Below are 21,449 nucleotides of genomic sequence, written 5' to 3'. Positions count from 1 at the left end.
GCGACGTCGCCGGACAGGTATGTGTGACGGCTCTGGGCGATGTTGTGCGGCACGGGCAGCGATATGCCGTGTCGCGCAACAGATGGGGGCGGGTACCCACACTAGCGATATCGGGACCGATATCGCAGTGTGTAAAGTAGCCTTTACACATAGTCAACGGCTGGAGAGGATGATACAGGAGTATCTCCAAATGAACATCGATGCCATGACTTTGCAAATGGAGCCTTGCTCCTTTTGGGCTTCAAATCTTGAAAAATGGCCTGAGCTTGCCACTTACGCCTTGGAGATCTTGTCATGTCCCACAGCCAGCATTGTCTCTGAATGTGTCTTCAGTGCTGCTGGGTGTGTGCTGACAGATAAGCGCACGCGTCTGTCCAGTGACAATGTGGACAGACTAACGTTCATCAATATGAACAAGTCATGGATCCACAAGGAATTTACTACCCCTGTGTCATCCTGGGGAGAGTAAATGCTTGTGGATTTGGAATGTGCTTGTGTGGCGCCCCTGACCTGGTCAGGCACCACTGAGTACTGCACCCGTGCTGGGGACAGTACAATACAGGTGATCCAGAAGGCTGACTGGGGTGTGGAACACAGGCGCATAGTGATCAGGTCTCACACATGTACCCATGAGAGGACCCCTGGGGATCCCAGGAGGGGGAAAAGCCTTGACCTTCACTGGAATAGTGGAGGGGGCCAAAAGCCTCCATCTCCTCTCAAGGGGTGTGGTAAGAGAGTCTGGTTGCTAGGTGGCGTAGGCAAGAACAGGAGAGGAGGAGCAGTGAGTCAGTTAGAGCAGAGAACTCCAGAGGGCTCAGAGAGGAGCAGACCTGTGGGGCTGTTGCTGTCTAACAGCGCCCGCGCAGTGGCTACTGACGGGGGAGAACGGTCAACTAGGAGTGCTGCCTGAAAGCCAGCTTCAGCTAGAGAGAAAGCACGGAGTGGGAAGTAAGGAGACTGCTAGAGAGCACCAGGCCCAACCGGGCGGCAGATCCCGAAGCGAAGATAGATCCAGCTTTCTTCTGCTAAACCTGCCGGTGTGGGGCTCTCAAAGCCCACACCACAACACCACAAAAGCCGCAGCCACGTAACCGCAGTGAGGGCCCATAGGTCACAGGAGGCAAGCAGCTGGAGTGGCCTGGTCCGGGGAACAAGCAAACGGCAAACAAAAGGGGGAGAGAGGCTGCAGCATCTTCCCTGGGTGACCCCCATAGGGACTCAAAGTCGGGGTCACCCCAAACCACCAAGGGCTAAGGAAGGCGAGTCAGTAGTCACCCTCATAAAGTCAGCCTGAAGGATACCTGGTTCCCATCTGGTTCATCCCAGCTACGCCCGGGCTACTCACCCTGCCATCAAATGTGAGTAAAGCCCTTGAAAGACAGTTCTGCCTGTGTGAGTCATTCTGCGACTTGTGGTACTACAAACCTACACCGGGCCCTGGGGCTTGCCTCACTCTCAGGAGGCTATTCCAACTAACTGCACACACCATCAGCCCCAGGCGACCCTCAACCTGCAGTGGCGGTCCCTACTGACCGCAATACTGAGAGTGGCGTCACGATCAAAACCGAAGATTCCCTACCTGTGACCAGCACCAGCTACGTGGAGTCCCTGAAGGTATGCACCGATACAACACCGGCGGGGCTTCACATCTGGCGTCACGAACAGGATAAGGACTAGACCTGTTCAGACAGGTGACCATGTGCCTGGGCGGTCCGCTTGAAAAATTGGAAGCGCCGCCATATTGCCACCATGAAAAGCGCGCTGAAAAACAACAGCAGCCCGCGCTGGAAGAAGTTACTGCCCACGAAGAGGTGTGGCTACCCAGAGATCCCCTGCAGAGTTCTGACCTTGCCAGCTATGAGAGTGGAAGCGTCCAGAGACGGCGGGAAGGAAAGAGAGCCACAAGCCTGCTGCTGGGAGAGGAGCTGCTGAAAGAGGCAGAGCAGAAACTAAAAAGCTTGCTATCAGAGGCAACGGCGAGTCCACAGCTGGAGAGTCGTGCAGAAGACGGCGCAGAAGAAATGGCGTCTGACCGCAGAAATCCAGAACCGGGCTCCGCTGCCTGGTGGTATCGGGAGCTGGCCCAGTTCTGCGACCGACTGGAGAACCGGGTCGTGGAGCAGATTAGAGAAGAACGAATGGAACTGCTGGAGATGGCTGCCGCGGTTCGGGCCTATGAAAGGAGAGCCGCGCGCCGAGTGCCAGACAGGACGGCGATGACGCAGACCCCGATGCTGCCACCGGTGGGTGAGTCGAGTGATGCCCCGGCCAGCGCAAGTGCCCCGACCCCTGCTGCCGCGCCCGCGGTCCCCGAAGAGGCGTCCGGTGCGGCGACGCTGAAGCAGGCCGCAGCCACGCCAGGTGCGGCCTTCCAAGTCCCAGCGGCCGCAGCGATGCCCTGCTCGGCCCACCAAGACCCGGTCCCTGCAGCAACGCCCAGTCCGGCCCGCAAAGAACCGGCTGCCACCGCGACCCTCATCCGCGCCGCAGGCGTAACGCTGACCCAGGCCGCCGCCCTGCTAGGCCCGGCCCGCCGAGACCCCACCGCCGCAGCAACGCTCGTCCGCGCCGCAAGTGAGGTGCTGAACCAGGCCGCAGCCACGCCAGGCGCGGCCCGCCAAGCCCCGGCCGCCGCAGCGATGCCCTGCTCGGCCCACCAAGACCCGGTCCCTGCAGCGACGCCCAGCCCAGCCTGCACAGATCCCATCGCAGCTGCGACGCCGATCCAGGCCGCCGCCATGCCGGGCGCGGCCCGCCAAGACCAGGCCGCCGCCATGCCGGGCGCGGCCCGCCAAGACCAGGCCGCCGCCAGCCAGGGCGCGGCCCGCCAAGACCAGGCCGCCGCCATGCCAGGCGCGGCCCGCCAAGACCAGGCCGCCGCCATCCAGGGCGCGGCCCGCCAAGACCAGGCCGCCGCCATGCCAGGCGCGGCCCGCCAAGAAGAGACTACCTCATTATTTACCCCGGCCTGCAAGGCCAGAGCAGACACCGCTCCCCAGTCCAAAGAGGTCCCTGCTAGGAAGACCCTGATAGGAGAGGACCCCGAATACTGGAAGCTGAAGGCTGACCTAGAGGCCCAGTTCCCACAAGAGATGGTGGATCGGTATCTGCTCCCTCCGCATACCCCCAAGGAGATTCAGGCAACCCCTGTAGCCGCGCCAGAGAGTCCACCGCCCAGACCAGCTGAAGAAAGCCCATCCCCAGCACTGCCACAACCAGAGTGCAGCGAAGAACTAAGGGGGAGAGGAGGCCAGGAAGCTGAGGAGCTGACTCCAGAGCCATACCCAGAGCCGGAGATGTTACCCTATTCCCGTTGGGATGAGGAGGACCTGACACCGTCCGCTGACGAAGATCTGCCTAAAAGTCTCACCTGGGAGTTTGCAAGCTGTACCACGCAGAGTTCAGGCCGCAAGACAAGGCGTCGCAATAGAACAACGTTGTCCCCTGCACCACAGTCTCCAGAGCAGAGAGAAGTCACAGCCAGAGACCTACAGGAGAAAAGGTTACTGAGAAGGTCCAGAGCCCAGGTCAGAGGACCCCTTTGCAGAGGAGTAGTGGAGGATTTCAACTTGAAAAGCGGATACGGATTCATCGTAGCACCTGGTATCAAAGAAGGGATATTTGTCAACAGAAGGGACGTCAGAGCTAATCTGCCTAGAGGACACCCTGGCAGAAACCTAAAGATGGGGGATTCAGTACAATTCACTATGCATGAAGGCGAAAGAGGACTGTACGCGCTTGACGTAGCACTATGTACCAGCAAACCTTACAGCCACCCCATGCTACAGGAAAGAGAAACAGATACAGGAAAGGAAACAGATGAAGATCAAGAAAGAAAAGACAAGGAACCGACAGATGAAACTACCTCAGACGACGACAAAGAGCAAGAAAGCAGCAGGTGCCGCAGCCCAACAGGCCAAAGCCCTGGTATGGAGGAGTAGAGAAAAGTAAAGTAAAGAAAGAAGTTAAAGTTTTGAAAAGTTTTGTTTTGCAACGTTTAAGCATGTGCCCACAAAAACTATTGTGAGAAAACCATAAACCTTAAGGCTATGAACTGGCTATAGCCACAAACTCTCGCAGTGTAAATAGTTACACCAGAGGGCACCACCACCACCAGAGTCAGCCTGTTTAGGGGCTTGGCTCGTCTGCAACCAGGAGGAGCCCGTCCGTATATAGGGCCTTGGCTCACCTGCAACCAGAGAGCACGCCTGTTTATGGGGCCTTGGCTCACCACTACAAAGGGGGTACCTGGTCAGCACCAACTGTGGAGGCCGCCTCTGCATCCTGCCAGAAGAGGCTGAAGGCGCGGATCCACCAGGCCAGGTATACCCTGAAAACCACCAGCCCATGTAAGCCGCCTCTACATCCTGCCAGAAGTGGCTGAAGCCGCGGCCAACGTGAAAGGGTTTTGGGTGGGTTAACGGACTTGTGGGTGGAGGGTGGTGATGTATGGTACCTGGTGCTTTTAAATGTTTTACATGTTTTAATGTTTTATGCATTTTAAAATGTTGTCTTGCAGCCCGAGGACGTGCTGGTGATAACTAAGGGGGAATGTGGCGCCCCTGACCTGGTCAGGCACCACTGAGTACTGCACCCGTGCTGGGGACAGTACAATACAGGTGATCCAGAAGGCTGACTGGGGTGTGGAACACAGGCGCATAGTGATCAGGTCTCACACATGTACCCATGAGAGGACCCCTGGGGATCCCAGGAGGGGGAAAAGCCTTGACCTTCACTGGAATAGTGGAGGGGGCCAAAAGCCTCCATCTCCTCTCAAGGGGTGTGGTAAGAGAGTCTGGTTGCTAGGTGGCGTAGGCAAGAACAGGAGAGGAGGAGCAGTGAGTCAGTTAGAGCAGAGAACTCCAGAGGGCTCAGAGAGGAGCAGACCTGTGGGGCTGTTGCTGTCTAACAGCGCCCGCGCAGTGGCTACTGACGGGGGAGAACGGTCAACTAGGAGTGCTGCCTGAAAGCCAGCTTCAGCTAGAGAGAAAGCACGGAGTGGGAAGTAAGGAGACTGCTAGAGAGCACCAGGCCCAACCGGGCGGCAGATCCCGAAGCGAAGATAGATCCAGCTTTCTTCTGCTAAACCTGCCGGTGTGGGGCTCTCAAAGCCCACACCACAACACCACAAAAGCCGCAGCCACGTAACCGCAGTGAGGGCCCATAGGTCACAGGAGGCAAGCAGCTGGAGTGGCCTGGTCCGGGGAACAAGCAAACGGCAAACAAAAGGGGGAGAGAGGCTGCAGCATCTTCCCTGGGTGACCCCCATAGGGACTCAAAGTCGGGGTCACCCCAAACCACCAAGGGCTAAGGAAGGCGAGTCAGTAGTCACCCTCATAAAGTCAGCCTGAAGGATACCTGGTTCCCATCTGGTTCATCCCAGCTACGCCCGGGCTACTCACCCTGCCATCAAATGTGAGTAAAGCCCTTGAAAGACAGTTCTGCCTGTGTGAGTCATTCTGCGACTTGTGGTACTACAAACCTACACCGGGCCCTGGGGCTTGCCTCACTCTCAGGAGGCTATTCCAACTAACTGCACACACCATCAGCCCCAGGCGACCCTCAACCTGCAGTGGCGGTCCCTACTGACCGCAATACTGAGAGTGGCGTCACGATCAAAACCGAAGATTCCCTACCTGTGACCAGCACCAGCTACGTGGAGTCCCTGAAGGTATGCACCGATACAACACCGGCGGGGCTTCACACTTGATGCAAATCAAAACATCCTGTTTGCAACTAGGGCACAAGTGCTGCCACTGAAGGGGTGTCTGTGTGGCCCAATTTTTGGAAATAAAAGGGAGACTCCGCTTGGAGTAACCCTTGCTTGCAGTGTTTCTAAAAATGATCCAAGATGAACAGAGCTAGGATCAGCAAAGACTTTTCTATACCTTCCCCGGTGTCATCCGGGCGACAGCTAAGGCTGGCGTATTTTTGAATGTGCTTGATGCAAATCAAAACATCCTTTTTGCAACTGGGGCACAAGTGCTGCCACTGAAGTGGTGTCTGTGGGGCCCAATTTTTGGAAAAAAGGGAGAGTCCGCTTGGAGTCCCCTTGCTGTGTTTTACATGATTTTAGAAGGGCGTGCCATGCCTATGTAACGGGGTGCCAGGGGCGCCTCGGGGATTGTAGTCGTGGCCCCTTTTTCTGTCAGGCTTACCCCCGGCTCCGCCGTCACTTTTGGGACAGGGGATTGTTCTGTGGGGCAGAGTGTGGTATAAAAGAGCATACTATCAGCCGCAGGAAGACTCTTCAGGCAGGGTTCAGATAAACCAAACGACATCTTTATTGCACAGAGTTTCACAGACAGCTCAATGCACGGATTTTGCAGCGCACGGTCACAATTCCTGTCCGGGGAAATCTTTCCTTGTTGTCTCCTCTAGTGGGGATGTGCCCGGCTACTCCACTTCACCTAGGCTCCCACTCCGGCTAACACAGACTGGACCCACACCAATTCTGCTTCACCCTTGAGGACACTTCTTCTCTTCTTCCCTTCTTTCTTTCTTTCTTTCTGCCCACTCAGCTCCACACTCTGCCCCTGGCTGTTCCTTCTCCCCGTCCCGGAATCAACTGACTTTTACACACACACACACACACACTCTCTTTCCCCCTAAGCTGCCGGCTCCTCCTCCCTCCTGCACAGTTTCTATGGGGACAGCCGTCCCACTCGGCCACTAGGGGAAACCCAGCTATACAGTGCAATTACAATAAAACATCAACATAAAACATCAACAGCTTTGTCTACCCCAGCGGGGGTATCTTCAGGGGAAACACTGCACCTCTTTGTAAGGGGTCTGCCCACCCCTTACACCTATATCTGTGTCTCCTCCTCTTTTTCCTCGTCCAGGTGTTTAGTTTTCGCATGAGTATTTGTCCTTGTCACTTTCCCATGTGTTTGTGTTGTCTTGGGAATTGTTTGGCACCTTTTGGACAACTTTGAGGGTGTTTTACAGGTGTTTTTAGGTGTTTGTGATTGCCTCCCATTGTTTGCTATGGGGTTCGAAAGTTAGACGAACGGCTCGTCGAACGGGGCACCGTTTGGCGAACCAAACCGAACTCGAACTCTAGGGGGGTGGCTCATCTCTACTAATAATGTAGACTTAAGTATTAGTTTCCTGAAACTTCAGGTCACCAACAACTGGTGCAGTAATCTATTGGCATTTCTGGACAGCAGGGATTGAGAAATTGAACCACTAGAGACCAGTGAATGTGTTCTTAAACAGCTGGTTACCAATGTCTGGTGCTCTAATTTATTGGACTATTGCATTATTGGGGCTAGGTCACTAACCTGCTATTCTTTGGCTTTAGTGGATAATGGGTATTAGGCCACTCCACCATTAGGCACCAGAGATTTTGTAATTATATTACGGATCACCTGTGCCTGATACATTAGTATATTGGACTATAGTATCTTTGGACACCCAGGTGTGGGAAATGAAACTATTAAACCCTAGATATTTTGTTAATAGTTTTAGGTCTCCTTCACATGTACTGTATGTGTGACATCCATTTCTTTATGGATAACACACGTTTTTTACATGGACCGTGTGTCTGTGTGACCCACACAGAGAAATGTCCATGGATGACAAGGGCCAATACAAGTCTATAGGTCTGTTAAAAACATGTAGAGCTCATAGATGACATCTGTGTGCCATCTGTGCACTGCATGTTTCTAACATTGCAAAGTATAAGAGAAGCTTTGTACCGTATTTTGCAGACTATAAGACGCATCGGACCATGAGATGCACCTAGGAGTTAGAGGGAGAAAATAGGGGAAAAAATTTTGAAGCAAAAAATGTTGTCATGACTGTTATGGGGAAGATCTGCTGCTGACACTGTCATGAAGGTAAAGTCCCCCAATGCCACACTAATGTCCTCCATCCTGGGCCCCTTCTAGGTATATGTGTCTCCCATTCTGGTGTACCGTGTATGTCCTCTTTCCTGGTATATATGTTCCCCACCCTTGTCCCATCCTGGTATATATCATATCCATCCTGGGCCTGTCCTGGTATATATGGCCATCATCTTGGTACATATGGCCCTTATCCTGAGCTCATCCTGGGATATATGATCCCAATCCTGGGCCCGTCCTGATATATATGTCCCCATCCTGGTAAATATGGCCTTCATCCTGGGCCCATCCTGGTATATATAATCCCCATCCTGGTATATATGGCCCCCATCCTGGTACATATGGCACTCATCCTGGGCCCATGCTTTCCATCCTGGTCTTCTCCTGGTATATATAGCTCTCATCCTGATATATATGTTCCCATCCTTGCATATATGGACCTCATCCTGGGCCTATCGTGGTATATATGGCCCTAATCCTTATATATATATATATATATATATATATGTGTCCCCACCTGCTATATATGGCCCTCATCCTGATTTATATGTTCCCACCTGCTATATATGGCCCTCATCCTGATATATATGTCCCCACCTGCTATATATGGCCCTCATCCTGGACCTATGCTAATGTGATGCCCTGGCAAAACCAGGTAGTCACAGATAGGCCCCTGCACAACACCATCCCCCACTTAGGAAACACACAGCAGACCTGAAACCCTAGTCACCCCCCCTTATTGAAAGATAGACACACCAGTGGGCGGAGCCAGGTGGTTGGACACACCCACCCAGGGGTTTAGACAGCCCGGGGCGGGTAAACAAGTAGTGCAGTTTATAGTTCAGTTTGGAGAGGAATGTGGGCTGGAGCTAACTGTAGCTCCAGCAGGAAAAGTTAAAGTTGAACGGTACCAGGGTAGGAGCCCTGGTGCCTCCGGCTAGGAGGCAGACGGTGGTCTCCGTCAGCAGGAGACGGGAAGATGGCTCGGCAGAACCGAGGTGGACTGGGTTAGGGTTGTAGCCCGCCGGTACCGACACGGGGAACCGACCCGGAAACCGGAGCACAAAGGGGGGTACTCGAACCCTGAAGCCAGGACCGGAAACAAGCGGCCTGGTTAATTAACCGATTGAGGCCAGGACTAGAGGTCCTGTCCCACCCAAAGTCCCTCATAGAAGACAACAGCCCACCGATAGGGATAAGAGGTCACCGCCAGGGCCCATAGATCCCACGGGCCAGCGTTTGCGGGCAAAGCTCCTCAGGCCACATCCAGCCGGGAGCGGACTCCTGAGTTTCAGACTAGGAAGTCCACCTACACAAAGTTAGTGCAGAGGAAAAGGATAGAGACCACCAGCCCGGGTGGGGGATCCGAATGCAACCTGCCATGGCGCCGACCACCAGCACCTTGGTTTACCAGAGACTCGTGTGATTTATTGACTGTGAGTAATCAAGCACCCCCTTGCCGTCGCTATACCCTGCACAGAGACACTGGGTCCCGGGGCAACAATCACTACCCACGGAGGGGTTAACATCTTGCTGCCACTACATCTTCCCCGGGTGCCCCATAACAGCAGCGGTGGTGTCCCAACTCACCACACACCGTGGGTGGCGTCACAAACTTAATACGGCCCAGCCCGTACATCTACGTTCCCCCGTTTATTCGGCATGTCCGCGAGACCCCCGGGTCCGGAGACCCACGAGCCACCACCCCGGAAGGCCTGGACCTGAACAGCGGCGGCTGCTGGCACGGGTTTGGCACACTGGTATACATAATCCCCATCCTGGGCCCATCTTGGTATATATGATCCCCATCCTGGGCCCATCATGGTATATATTTCCTTAATCCTGGTATATATGTCAGCCATCATGTCGCACAAATAAAAAATAAATTCTTATACTCACCTTCCCTCCGCTCCTCCAGTGCTTAGTGTCCTCTTCTGATGTGCATGATGTCACTACCATGTGCCCCAGTTTACACGTGGAAGTCAGCTGCCGCAATATTCACTGCTTCCCATGCCCAAGATTATGGTCGTGGGGAGCAGTTAATATTTATTTTCTTTATTAGCGGGCACAGGTGTCCACCCCAGCGCCAGCTCCTGCCTCCTGTGATCCTGCTCCTGTCTCTTGTGACCCACTCAGCCATAGCCAAGTACATTTGGACAATAAGATGCACCCTCACTTTCCTCAAATATTTTGGGGGGAAAAAGTGTGTCTGCAAAATATGAAAATGCCATTGTTTCTCTATCACTACAACACTGATGACACATGGATGACACACTAATGGCACATGTATGGGCAACACTGATGACACTGGTACCGTTTTTTCATGTACGCATTTTATTTGCACATGTGAAGCAGGTCTAAACCTGTAGACTTCAGTATTTGTATCATGAAACTACAGCTTTGCAGCAACTGGTGCACTTATCTATTTTACTGTGGCAACTATGTACAGCATGGACTGGGGCATTACACCACTAGACACCAGGAACTTAAGGCCCCATCACACGCAGCGACGTATCTAACGATATACAGATTCTGTGACGCACATCCGGCATTGTTAGCGATGTTGTTGCGTTTGACACGCACGAATGACCGTCCGTTAACGATGTAAAATACTCACCAAATCTACATCGTTGACACGCCGTTCCTTTATAAAAAATTGTTGATTGTTGAGGACGCAGGTTGTTCGTCGTTCCCGAAACAGCACACATCACTACATGTGACACCTCGGGAACGACGAACTGCAGCTTACCTGCGGCCGCCGGCAATGCGGAAGGAAGGAGGTGGGCGGGATGTTACGGTCGCTCATCTCCGCCCCTCCGCTTCTATTGGGCGGTCGCTTAGCGACGCCGCTGTGACGCCGCACGAACCGCCCCCTTAGAAAGGAGGCGGTTCACCGGCAACAGCAGGTAGGTAAGTCCCGTGTGACGGCTTCGAATGATATTGTGCGCCATGGGCAGCGATTTGCCCATCACGCACAAACGACGGGGGCGGGTGCTTTCACCAGCGACATCGCTGCGTGTAACACCCCCTTAAGTAATTAAACTGCTGATCACCAAGGTTTAGTGCACTAATTTATTGCAGTATTTCCTCATTAAAGCTTTGTAAGTAATCTGCTGTGGCGCCCTGGACTAGCCAGGTCGTCACAGGTACTGCAACACACACCCCCACCCTGAGACAGACACATCAGCCAGACACAAAATCCTTGTTGCCTCCCTCCAGGGGCTGATGTCCACACCAGGTGGGGTGGAGCCAGGCGGTTGGCCCCACCCACTGAGAAGTTCACAGTCCTGGAGGCGGGAAAAGGAAGGCAGTTAGGAGTTGAGTTAGGGAAGTGAAGGGGAGAGGAGTGGAGAAGTGGTAGTGGAGGAGCAAACTGACTGTGTCCGGGTGCGTGGCCCGGGCACATACAGCAAGGTTGGCAGACGGTGGTGGCCGTCTGCAGGAGAGGCGGATCAACGCGGAACCGTAGGACCGGGGACGGGCGGTGGCCCGCCGGTACCGAACCGGGGAGCGAAGTGAAGCCAGCACACACAGGCAGGGCCTGCGGACCCCGACCAGGCTTGGAGCCGCCGTTAAAGGTCAAATCCGTCAGTGACCGGAACCCCAGGGGTTGCCTAGCAGCAAAGACCCGATAGAAGGCAACCGTCCGACCAGAGAAAGGAAATACAGCTACGCTACCGCCACAGCTAGAGTTCCAAGGGCCAGAGCCTGCGGGCAAAAGGGCTCCTCCGGCACCTATACGCTGGGGAGCGGGTTACCGGTGGGAAGCCATCGGAGCCGAACATACAAACAGGTGCGGCGAAAGACAGCCGCCATCAACTGTCCGGGAGAAGCCACCGCAGCCGGCTGCGGGACCCGTCCATCCAACCGTTTGGTTTACCAAAGACTTTGCGTGTATCTGTTGCTGAGTGAGTACACCAGTGCCATCCGGAACCGTGCCGCGCTGTCCCCGCGACCCTGCACCTCGCCAGCCCTGCCTCCCCTACACCTCACCGGGCCACGGGACCACCAACCCCTACCCACGGAGGGGGAAAACATCCCAGCTGCTCCCTAACAACGCACCCGGGATCCCCGTCACCAGCAGCGGTGGTGCCCATCTTCACCACAACCCGTGGGTGGCGTCACGGACTCAACCCCCAAACAAAAACTATCCCCCTTTCACTCACGGGCGAGGAGCGCCGCTCGAGTCCCCGGATCCGGCCCACCGCTCGAGACACCGAGCAGCAGCAGCAGCAGCGCCGGACCCGAGCGTTTAGTGCGAGCGCAGCGCACCCCCCGCCCGCGACAACTTGGCGTCACGAACAGGATCTTACCGTTCTACCGGCTAGTAGAAGTGCGCCTTGTGTCCCGCTGGCGGTGTCCGGCCGAAAAATTTCAGAATCCGCCATCTTGGGCGCGAAGATTTTCCAGCTCAAGCGTCTTCTCGAGCAGTTGAGGCGCGAAAGCCGAAGCCCCACCCCTGAAGAGGAGGTGCTGAGAAAAGACGAAGGGGGGCGGAAACAAGATGTCGGCGCCGCAGCGGCGCCCGTGGATGGAAATGGGCCAGCCCGTGTTCCGGCCGCACGAACCGGGGAGGCCGCGGCCCCCGCCATTGCTCAGGTGATGCCGTTCTCCTTGCCCTATGTGCCCGGAGCTACCTGGGTGCCGCAGTATGACGGGAAACCAGACGCTTTACAGGTCTTCCGGAAGAAGCTTAACCCGGTCCTAGAACTGTATCCCCTGACCGATAAGCAACGTGCAGCGGTGGTGCTAGGGCAGCTAACCGGCGCGGCTGAGCAGGAGACGGAGACCTGGACCAAGGGGGACTGGTCCTCTGTGGCCACTATCTTTGAAAAGCTACAGATTGCCTTCGAGACCCGCACCGAAGCCGAGCTGCGGATGCAGTTTTATCAATGTCGACAGCAGCCTGCAGATAGTATTAGAAACTATGCCCTGCGCCTGCAAACTTCCCTCCGTGCACTGAAGCAGGTAGATACCATTAATGACACGGACAGCAACAAAATGTTAGTTGAGCAGTTCGTGCAGGGGATGGGATCCCCGGAGGACCGCAAGCAGCTGTGGGCCCTAGAACACCCTAATGTGGACTTTGCCGTGCTGAAAGAACGGGCCATCAAAGCTCTGCAGCCCCCAGCATCCGACGTCCCTGAAGCGGCCCCATGGCCGGCAGAGACGGCTCCCATCGTGGTAGCCCCGTCTCCCCCAGCTCCCTCAGCGCTTGCAGCCCCTGGCAGAATGATGGAGCAGCTGGCTGCCCAGGTCCGTCGCATGGATGGAGACCTCGCCAAGATCCTCGCCGCACTCCAGCCTCCGACGAGACCCAAGCCCCCGGGGAGGATGCAGCTTGCCGACAGCCCAGAGGACGTCCCCTGGATGCAGCGGAGAAGGGCCAATGACTCACGGTATGGACCTCCAATTTGTTACAGGTGCAGCAAGCCCGGCCACTACTCCTGACAGTGTCCGTTAAACGAGCAACCCCTGGGGCCACGGGCCAATCCTCAGGAGTAGAGCCCAGTGGCCCCCCAGACTGGTGGGACCGGTACATCGGAGCCCGGCCCATCATCCCCCTGGCAGTGGACGGCATCCCGCTGATGGCACTCTTGGACACTGGATCCCAGGTAACCACGATACCGTACACACTGTATCAGCGGTATTGGGGGAATGATGAACTTGCCCCTCCAGACGGTAGCATGACACTGGTTGCAGCTAATGGACTCCCCTTAACTCAAGTGGGGTACAAACAAGTGGCCATGACTGTAGGACGAGCTGAACTGCAGCACCAGGGAATGATTGTGATAATGAATGAACCCAGTGATCATAACCCGAAGGTAGTGCTAGGGACTAATGTGATGGAACACTGCATGAGTGAGGTGCTGACCCTACTGCAGCAGCTGGCTGCCACCACAGCAGGAAGCCGACAGAGGGCTGTGCAGCGTGAGATCCGGGCCTTGATGTATTGGCAGCAAGTGAACACAACAGGAGGGGAGATTGGGGGAGTGAGAGTGATGGATGCGGCCCCTTTGATTGTGCCTCCCCGGAGTGAGATGATGATTTGGTGCAGGGCAGCGGTAGGTCCCCAGGGGCGGGATTACCCAGCCATGGTAGAGCCCATGCCCTCCGAACACTGGCCCACAGTAATGGCCGCCCGAGGGGTGGTAGACGTCAAGAAAGGGAGAGTGCCCGTAAGGGTGTTAAACTGCGGGGAGGAGGAGGTTAGGCTTCCCCGATACGCTACCCTCGCCAAGCTGCTTACTCTAGACCCCCACACCATCCAGGAGGCCGTTCCCCCGACCTCACCGCCTCCTGACAGTCACCACCCATCCCTGGAGCGGTTAGATGAGTGGTGTCAAGAGTTACATGTAGGCACTGATGACACCCCCACACATCACAAAGAAGGGGTATACAGGGTGGTACAGGAGTACGAGCAGGTCTTCAGCAAACATTCACTAGATTTTGGGCGGATTATAGGGGTCCAACACCACATCCCCACCAGCGAACATCCCCCATTAAAGAGAGATACAGACCTATTCCCCCTGCACACTACCAATGCGCCAAAGACATGTTGAGGAACATGAAGGAGGCGGGGGTTATTCGGGATAGCTGCAGTCCCTGGGCCGCCCCGCTGGTGCTGGTAAAGAAGAAGGATGGCACCATGAGGATGTGTGTGGACTATCGGAAGATTAACCAGATAACGCATAAGGATGCCTATCCTCTGCTCCGTATTGAAGAGTCCCTGGCCGCGCTAAGAAGCGCTAACTACTTCTCTACCCTTGACCTCACCAGTGGGTACTGGTAGGTGGCCGTGGCGCCTGAAGACCGTGAGAAGACCGCCTTCGCTACACCCTTGGGACTCTGAGTTCAACAGCATGCCGTTCGGGCTGTGCAATGCCCCTGGAACCTTTCAACGGCTGATGGAATGCTGTCTGGGACATCTGAATTTTGAGACCGTCTTGCTGTACCTGGACGATGTAATTGTATACTCACAGATGCATGAAGCCCACCTGGAGCACCTAGCTGAGGTGTTCGCGTCCCTTGCCAAGTACGGGATGAAATTGAAGCCCTCCAAGTGCCATCTATTGAAGCCCAGAGTGCAGTACCTCGGACATGTGATGGGCGCAGAAGGCGTCACCCCAGATCCCGAAAAGATCACTGCCATTCAGGACTGGCCAAGGCCGACCACGGTGAGAGAGGTGAGGCAGTTCCTGGGTTTGGTGGGCTATTACCGCCGCTTCATTAAAGGATACACGAAGATGGCTGCCCCCATGCAAGACCTCCTCGTGGGACAGACCAAGGGTGGTAGGTCCCCTGGAACCACGTTGGCGTGGGAAGAAAAACATGAAGAGTCCTTCCGTCTTCTGAAGACGGCCCTGACCGGGGAAGAAATCCTGACGTACCCCGACTACGGTCTCCCATTCATCCTCTACACTGATGCCAGTAACGTAGGCTTGGGAGCAGTCTTATCCCAGGTCCAGGACGGAAGGGAGAAGGTGATTGCCTATGCTAGCCGGAAACTCCGACCTACGGAAAGGAACCCTGAGAACTACAGCTCTTTCAAGCTTGAGCTCTTAGCGCTGGTGTGGGCCATCATCGAGCGATTCCGCCATTATATGGCGGCAGCCAAGTTCACCGCTTATACGAACAATAACCCGCTAACCCATCTGGATACAGCTAAGCTGGGTGCATTGGAGCAGCGGTGGGTGGCCAGGTTGGCTAACTATGACTTCACCATCAAGTACTGAGCCGGCCGTAAAAATGCTAATGCAGACGCACTCTCCCGGATGCCTCACCTGTTGGGAGAGGTGCCGGACGAGGATGACCTCGATGAAATCGAGTTGCCCGCGTTCCACCGGCCGCCAGCCGAGAAGTTGCATGTCCATCAACAACAAGTGAACTTAGACCCGCTGCCCAGCCAAGGGTGGCAAGAAGCCCAGGATCAGGCACCTGCTGTCCACTTGGTCAAGACCCTGGGGGAACAAGGCTCCGCCGTAATAGACCCTGCCGCCCCCGCCTAAGCCCAACGACTGTGGAACGCACGAGCCCGGCTATATCTGCACCAGGGGAAGCTGTATCAGGAATTGATTAACCCGAAGACCCACGAGAAGGTCCGCCAGCTGGTGATCCCCCAGGCTAACGTGCCCACTGTCCTGCAGGCATACCATGACGGTGCCGGGCACTTTGGGTGAAAGAAGCTGGAGATGCTGTTGAGGGAGCGATTCTATTGGAGCAGGATGCGGGAGTCTGTGGAGGCCTGGTGCCGAGAATGTGGTCCCTGTGCACTGAGAAGAAGGGACGAAGCCAGCCAGAAGGCGCCTTTGCGTCCAATCATTACGCATCAGCCGCTGGAGCTGGTCGCCGTCGACCACGTGAAGCTCACCCCTAGCCGAAGTGGGTACACCTACGCTCTGACCATTGTAGACCACTATTCAAGATTCATGGTGGTTGTCCCAGTCAAGGACCTGACCGGCCGTACCGCCGCTAGAGCATTCCAGGCCTATTTCTGTCGACCACACAGGTACCCGGAGAGGGTGGTTACTGACCGGGGCCCGGCTTTTGAAGTGGAGTTGTTTCAAGAATTCTGCCAGTTGTACGGCTGCAAGAAAACTCGGACCACGCCTTACCATGCCCAGACCAATGGCATGTGCGAAAAGATGAACCATCTGGTCCTGGGTCTCCTCAAGACATTACCGCTGGAAGAGCGGAACCTGTGGCCAGAAAAGCTACCTGACCTGGTCGATATGTACAATAACATCCCTTCTAGCTCTACCAAATGTACACCGGCGTACCTAATGAGAGCTCGGCCCGGTCGGCTGCCAGTAGACCTAGACATGGGTTTGGAAGCCCCAGAAGCCCTCCCTTCGACTGCTGGATGGGACATTCGGCGAAGGGCGCAGTACCGACAGGTTCAAGAATACGTAGAAAAGAACTTGTGCAGGAGTCGGGGACAGCAGGAGCAGTGCTTCAACAGGAAGGCCCCTGCGGGCCCCTTTTAGCCTGGTGATGTAGTACTGAAACGAAAGAGAAGAACCCATAAGCTGGATGATCAATGGGAGAAGACCCCGTATGTTATACAACCCACTGAATGGGAGAATGGGAAGGCCTACCAGATCAGTCGTGACCAAGGGAAGACTCTAGCCACGGTTTCCAGGGACCACCTGAAGAGGTGTCCACCACCGTTAAGGGTGGCAACTGAAGTCCCGGTTCCCAGACCAGCGGGGGAGAAAGAAAAGGAGGTAATCCACACCATGATGGGCGGTTTCCCGGCAGATTGGCCTACGCAGAACGGCGCCGTGATTCTTCCGGTGATACTGTTCCCACAACCCGTGGAGGAAAAAGAGATGGAAGTAGCCGCCAATGAACCAGTGCCCAGGGATGCACCTGTACCTAGCCCCCCTAGGTCTCCGCCTGCCCCACACGATGTACGGGGAGAGGAACCGGTTGTCTCCTCTGTCCCCTCGCTTGTTACGACTGACATTGGGCCCCGTAGGTCCACACGTTCCAACCTAGGCAGGCCCCCGCTTAGGTACAGGGAAACCGACATTTAAGAGTGCAGTCCATTGATTGTGTACATATGCGAGTGAATGAAAGCTAATCAACCGTTATTTACCTGATTGACACCGTGATTGAACCGGCCGTTGCCGGTAAGTTGTACCCGTAGGGACCCTTTGTTACCGTTGGCATGAGGAACTCTTCATGGACATGCCTGAGAACTAACAGGGCACCCACGAACTGGTGGGATTGTAAATAGTTTGGAGCCTGCTTTCCGTTACCGCCTCCGGAGAGGCAGATTTGGAGGATGGGCCTGGAGGAAAGAGATGACCCAGGCCCGCCACCACCGCAACCGGTGGCGATCCTCCGGGGGGTCAGGGATCCCCCATGGACGTGGGGTCCCCTGAAATGACCGTTGGGTGCGAGACACCGTACCCGTTCCAGCTCGGGCAGCCTGGATCTGGACAGGGGTCAAGGGGTGCTGCCCATTTCTTAGGGGCAGCATCAGGGCCAGGTTGCTTGGGTGGGAGAGCGGAAGACGTCCGTTATTATTAAAAGTGTTTGAATATATGTATTTGCAACGTTTAAGTGACCTGCCTCCCGTAAGGGAAGATTCAAAATGCATAAATTGTTGTTTTATCTTTTACAGTTAAAAAGAAAAATAAAACCAGTGGTGGACGGGCAGCCCGCGGACGGTCTGCATTTAACCAAGGGGGAATGTAGCGCCCTGGACTAGCCAGGTCATCACAGGTACTGCAACACACACCCCCACCCTGAGACAGGCACATCAGCCAGACACAAAATCCTTGTTGCCTCCCTCCAGGGGCTGATGTCCACACCAGGTGGGATGGAGCCAGGCGGTTGGCCCCACCCACTGAGGAGTTCACCGTCCTGGAGGTGGGAAAAGGAAGGCAGTTGGGAGTTGAGTTAGGGAAGTGAAGGGGAGAGGAGTGGAGAAGTGGTAGTGGAGGAGCAAACTGACCGTGTCCGGGTGCGTGGCCCGGGCACATACAGCAAGGTTGGCAGACGGTGGTGGCCATCTGCAGGAGAGGCGGATCAATGCAGAACAGTAGGACCGGGGACGGGCGGTGGCCCGCCGGTACCGAAATGGGGAGCGAAGTGAAGCCAGCACACACAGGCAGGGCCTGCGAACCCCGACCAGGCTTGGAGCCGCCGTTAAAGGTCAAATCCGTCAGTGACCGGAACCCCAGGGGTTTCCTAGCAGCAAAGACCCGATAAAAGGCAACTGTCCGACCAGAGAAAGGAAATACAGCTACCGCCACAGCTAGCGTTCCAAGGGCCAGAGCCTGCGGGCAAAAGGGCTCCTCCGGCACCTATACGCTGGGGAGCGGGTTACCGGTGGGAAGCCATCGGAGCCGAACATACAAACAGGTGCAGGGAAAGACAGCCGCCATCAACTGTCCGGGAGAAGCCACCGCAGCCGGCTGCGGGACCCGTCCATCCAGCCGTTTGGTTTACCAGAGACTTTGCGTGTATCTGTTGCTGAGTGAGTACACCAGTGCCATACGGCACCGCACCACGCTGTCCCCGCGACCCTGCACCTCGTCAGCCCTGCCTCCCCGACACCTCACCGGGCCCCGGGACCACCAACCCCTACCCACGGAGGGGGAAAACATCCCAGCTGCTCCTTAACAACGCTCCCGGGATCCCCGTTACCAGCAGCGGTGGTGCCCATCTTCACCACAACCCGTGGGTGGCGTCACGGACTCAACCCCCAAACAAAAACTATCCCCCTTTCACTCACGGGCGAGGAGCGCCGCTCGAGCCACCGAGCAGCAGCAGCAGCAGCGCCGGACCCGAGCGTTTAGTGCGAGCGCAGCGCACCCCCCGCCATTGACACTTTGGTTTTATTTAGCTGTTTTATAGGAATAGAGAGAAGAGGAAAATATGTTTTATCAGCCAGAAGCGTGAAGACAGAACTCAACAAAATTTACTTTTAAAGAATCCTCAGTCAGACGTTCTTTTTCTCATGTTGGTGGAAAAAAAATCAATGAATTATTATTAGTGTACTGGGTCAGATATTCTTCAGTGATTGGTCATTGAGTCAATTTTTACCTTGATTGCAAAAAAAAAATGTGAAACTTCTCCTACCCATTAAAATGTTAAAAACAGACAGTTTGAACACGGATCGTGCAGAGTTCAAAAGTTGCGCTAGTAAAATACAAAATCAGTATTAATTTTGCTGCAAAAACATGCACCGAAAAAAAGTACAAAAAAACATACAAAGACGCCATTTGGCCATGTTCACAGGTTGCGTTTTTGCAGCATTTTCTGCAAATGAAAGCTGCTTTTTACGGTACCACTTAAAGCAATGAGATTTCAGAAATCTCATACACACAATTGCATTTATTTTTCTGACTGAATTGGAAAACTGTTGCGTTTTTTAAATCTGCAACGTCTATTTCAACCTTTTTACAGCAAGGTTTCATCGTAGAAAGCAATGGGGAAGTGTGCAAACATGTATTTTCTTTTTCTGAAATTTTGGTGAATGAAACTAGCTTTCTTAAACACATGCTGTAGTCAAATGACACATACAGTTGAAACCAGAAGTTTGCATCCACTATGTATGGCGCATTTATTTTGTATTTTAGGCAAAAAAAAAATTATTTTCCTCTTTTATGTTTTAAAATTAACAAAAAGGGAAAATGGACCAATGAAGAAGTTTGGACACCCTGCATGGTTAGTATGTAGTAGCGACCCCTTTGTCACGTATCACAGCTTGTAAATGCTTTTTTGTAGCAGGCAAGAGTGTTTCAATTCTTGTTTGAGGGATTTTCATCCATTCTTCATTGGAGACCTCTTCCAGTTCTGAGAGATTCCTGGCTCGTCTTCCAGTTCTGAGAGATTCCTGGCTCGTCTTCCAGTTCTGTGAGATTCCTGGCTCGTCTTCCAGTTCTGTGAGATTCCTGGCTCGTCTTCCAGTTCTGTGAGATTCCTGGCTCGTCTTCCAGTTCTGTGAGATTCCTGGCTCGTCTTCCAGTTCTGTGAGATTCCTGGCTCGTCTTCCAGTTCTGTGAGATTCCTGGCTCGTCTTCCAGTTCTGTGAGATTCATGGCTCGTCTTCCAGTTCTGTGAGATTCCTGGCTCGTCTTCCAGTTCTGTGAGATTCCTGGCTCGTCTTCCAGTTCTGTGAGATTCCTGGCTCATCTTTCAGTTCTGTGAGATTTCTGGCTCGTCTTCCAGTTCTGTGAGATTCCTTGCTCGTCTTCCAGTTCTGTGAGATTCCTGGCTCGTTTTTCAGTTCTGTGAGATTCCTGGCTTATTTTCCAGGTCTGTGAGATTCCTAGCTCGTCTTCCAATTCCGTTAGATTCCTGGTTGGTCTGCCAGTTCTGTGAGATTCCTGGCTCGTCTTCCAGTTTTGTGAAATTCCTGGCTTCTCTTTCATTTCTGAGAGATTCCTGGCTCGTCTTCCAGTTTTGTGAGATTCCTGGCTCGCCTTCCAGTTCTGTGAGACTCCTGGCTTGTCTTCCATTTTTATGAGATTCCTGACTCGTCTTCCATTTCTGTGAGATTTCTGGCTCATCCTCCTAATCGTTAGTACATCAGTGCCCTCTGGCCGCCCATCTCCCTGCACCGCCAAACACCCCCAACAGGTCCCGGGGCCACCATCCCTGCCCACGGAGGGGTTAACAACTTGCTGCTAAACATCTCCCCCGGGTGCCCCGTAACTTCAGCGGTGGTGTCTACCTTCACCACATCCCGTGGGTGGCGTCATGAACTTAAACACGGCTCCGACCGTACACATACATCCCCAAACTGCAAACCCCTTTTTGATCGACGTGACCACAGGACCCCGGGGTCCGGAGACCCTCGAGCCACTCACTGAAGGTCCGGATCCGAGCGGCTCAGCTGCCGAGCACGGGGTGGTACACCTCGATTTCTGGCGTCACGAACAGGATACTTACCCATCCACTTACCTTGTAGAAGTGCGCCTTGCATTGAAGTCAGTGGTGATCCGTTGTAAAATTTTCAAAATCCGCCATCTTGCTGCCATCTTTTGGCACAAAGATTCCCGCCAAAGTCTTCTTCCCTGCGAAAAGAGCGTGAGAACTGAAGCCCCGTCCCCTGGGAGCACGGCCGTAAAGCAAAGCCGG

General features: G+C 54.6%; 1 protein-coding gene across 1 annotated transcript in view; it reads right to left on the bottom strand.

The window, feature by feature from the left end:
• The window catches only part of LOC142254811 (uncharacterized), a 120,151-nt gene that overhangs the window by 90,349 nt on the left and 8,353 nt on the right, over window positions 1-21,449 (bottom strand). The window lies entirely within an intron of this gene.

The sequence above is a fragment of the Anomaloglossus baeobatrachus genome, chromosome 10, assembly GCF_048569485.1.
Source record: "Anomaloglossus baeobatrachus isolate aAnoBae1 chromosome 10, aAnoBae1.hap1, whole genome shotgun sequence".
NCBI classification, from domain to species: domain Eukaryota; kingdom Metazoa; phylum Chordata; class Amphibia; order Anura; family Aromobatidae; genus Anomaloglossus; species Anomaloglossus baeobatrachus.
The sequence above is the reverse complement of the archived record's forward strand: the minus strand, read 5'-3'. Positions and strand labels throughout refer to the sequence as shown.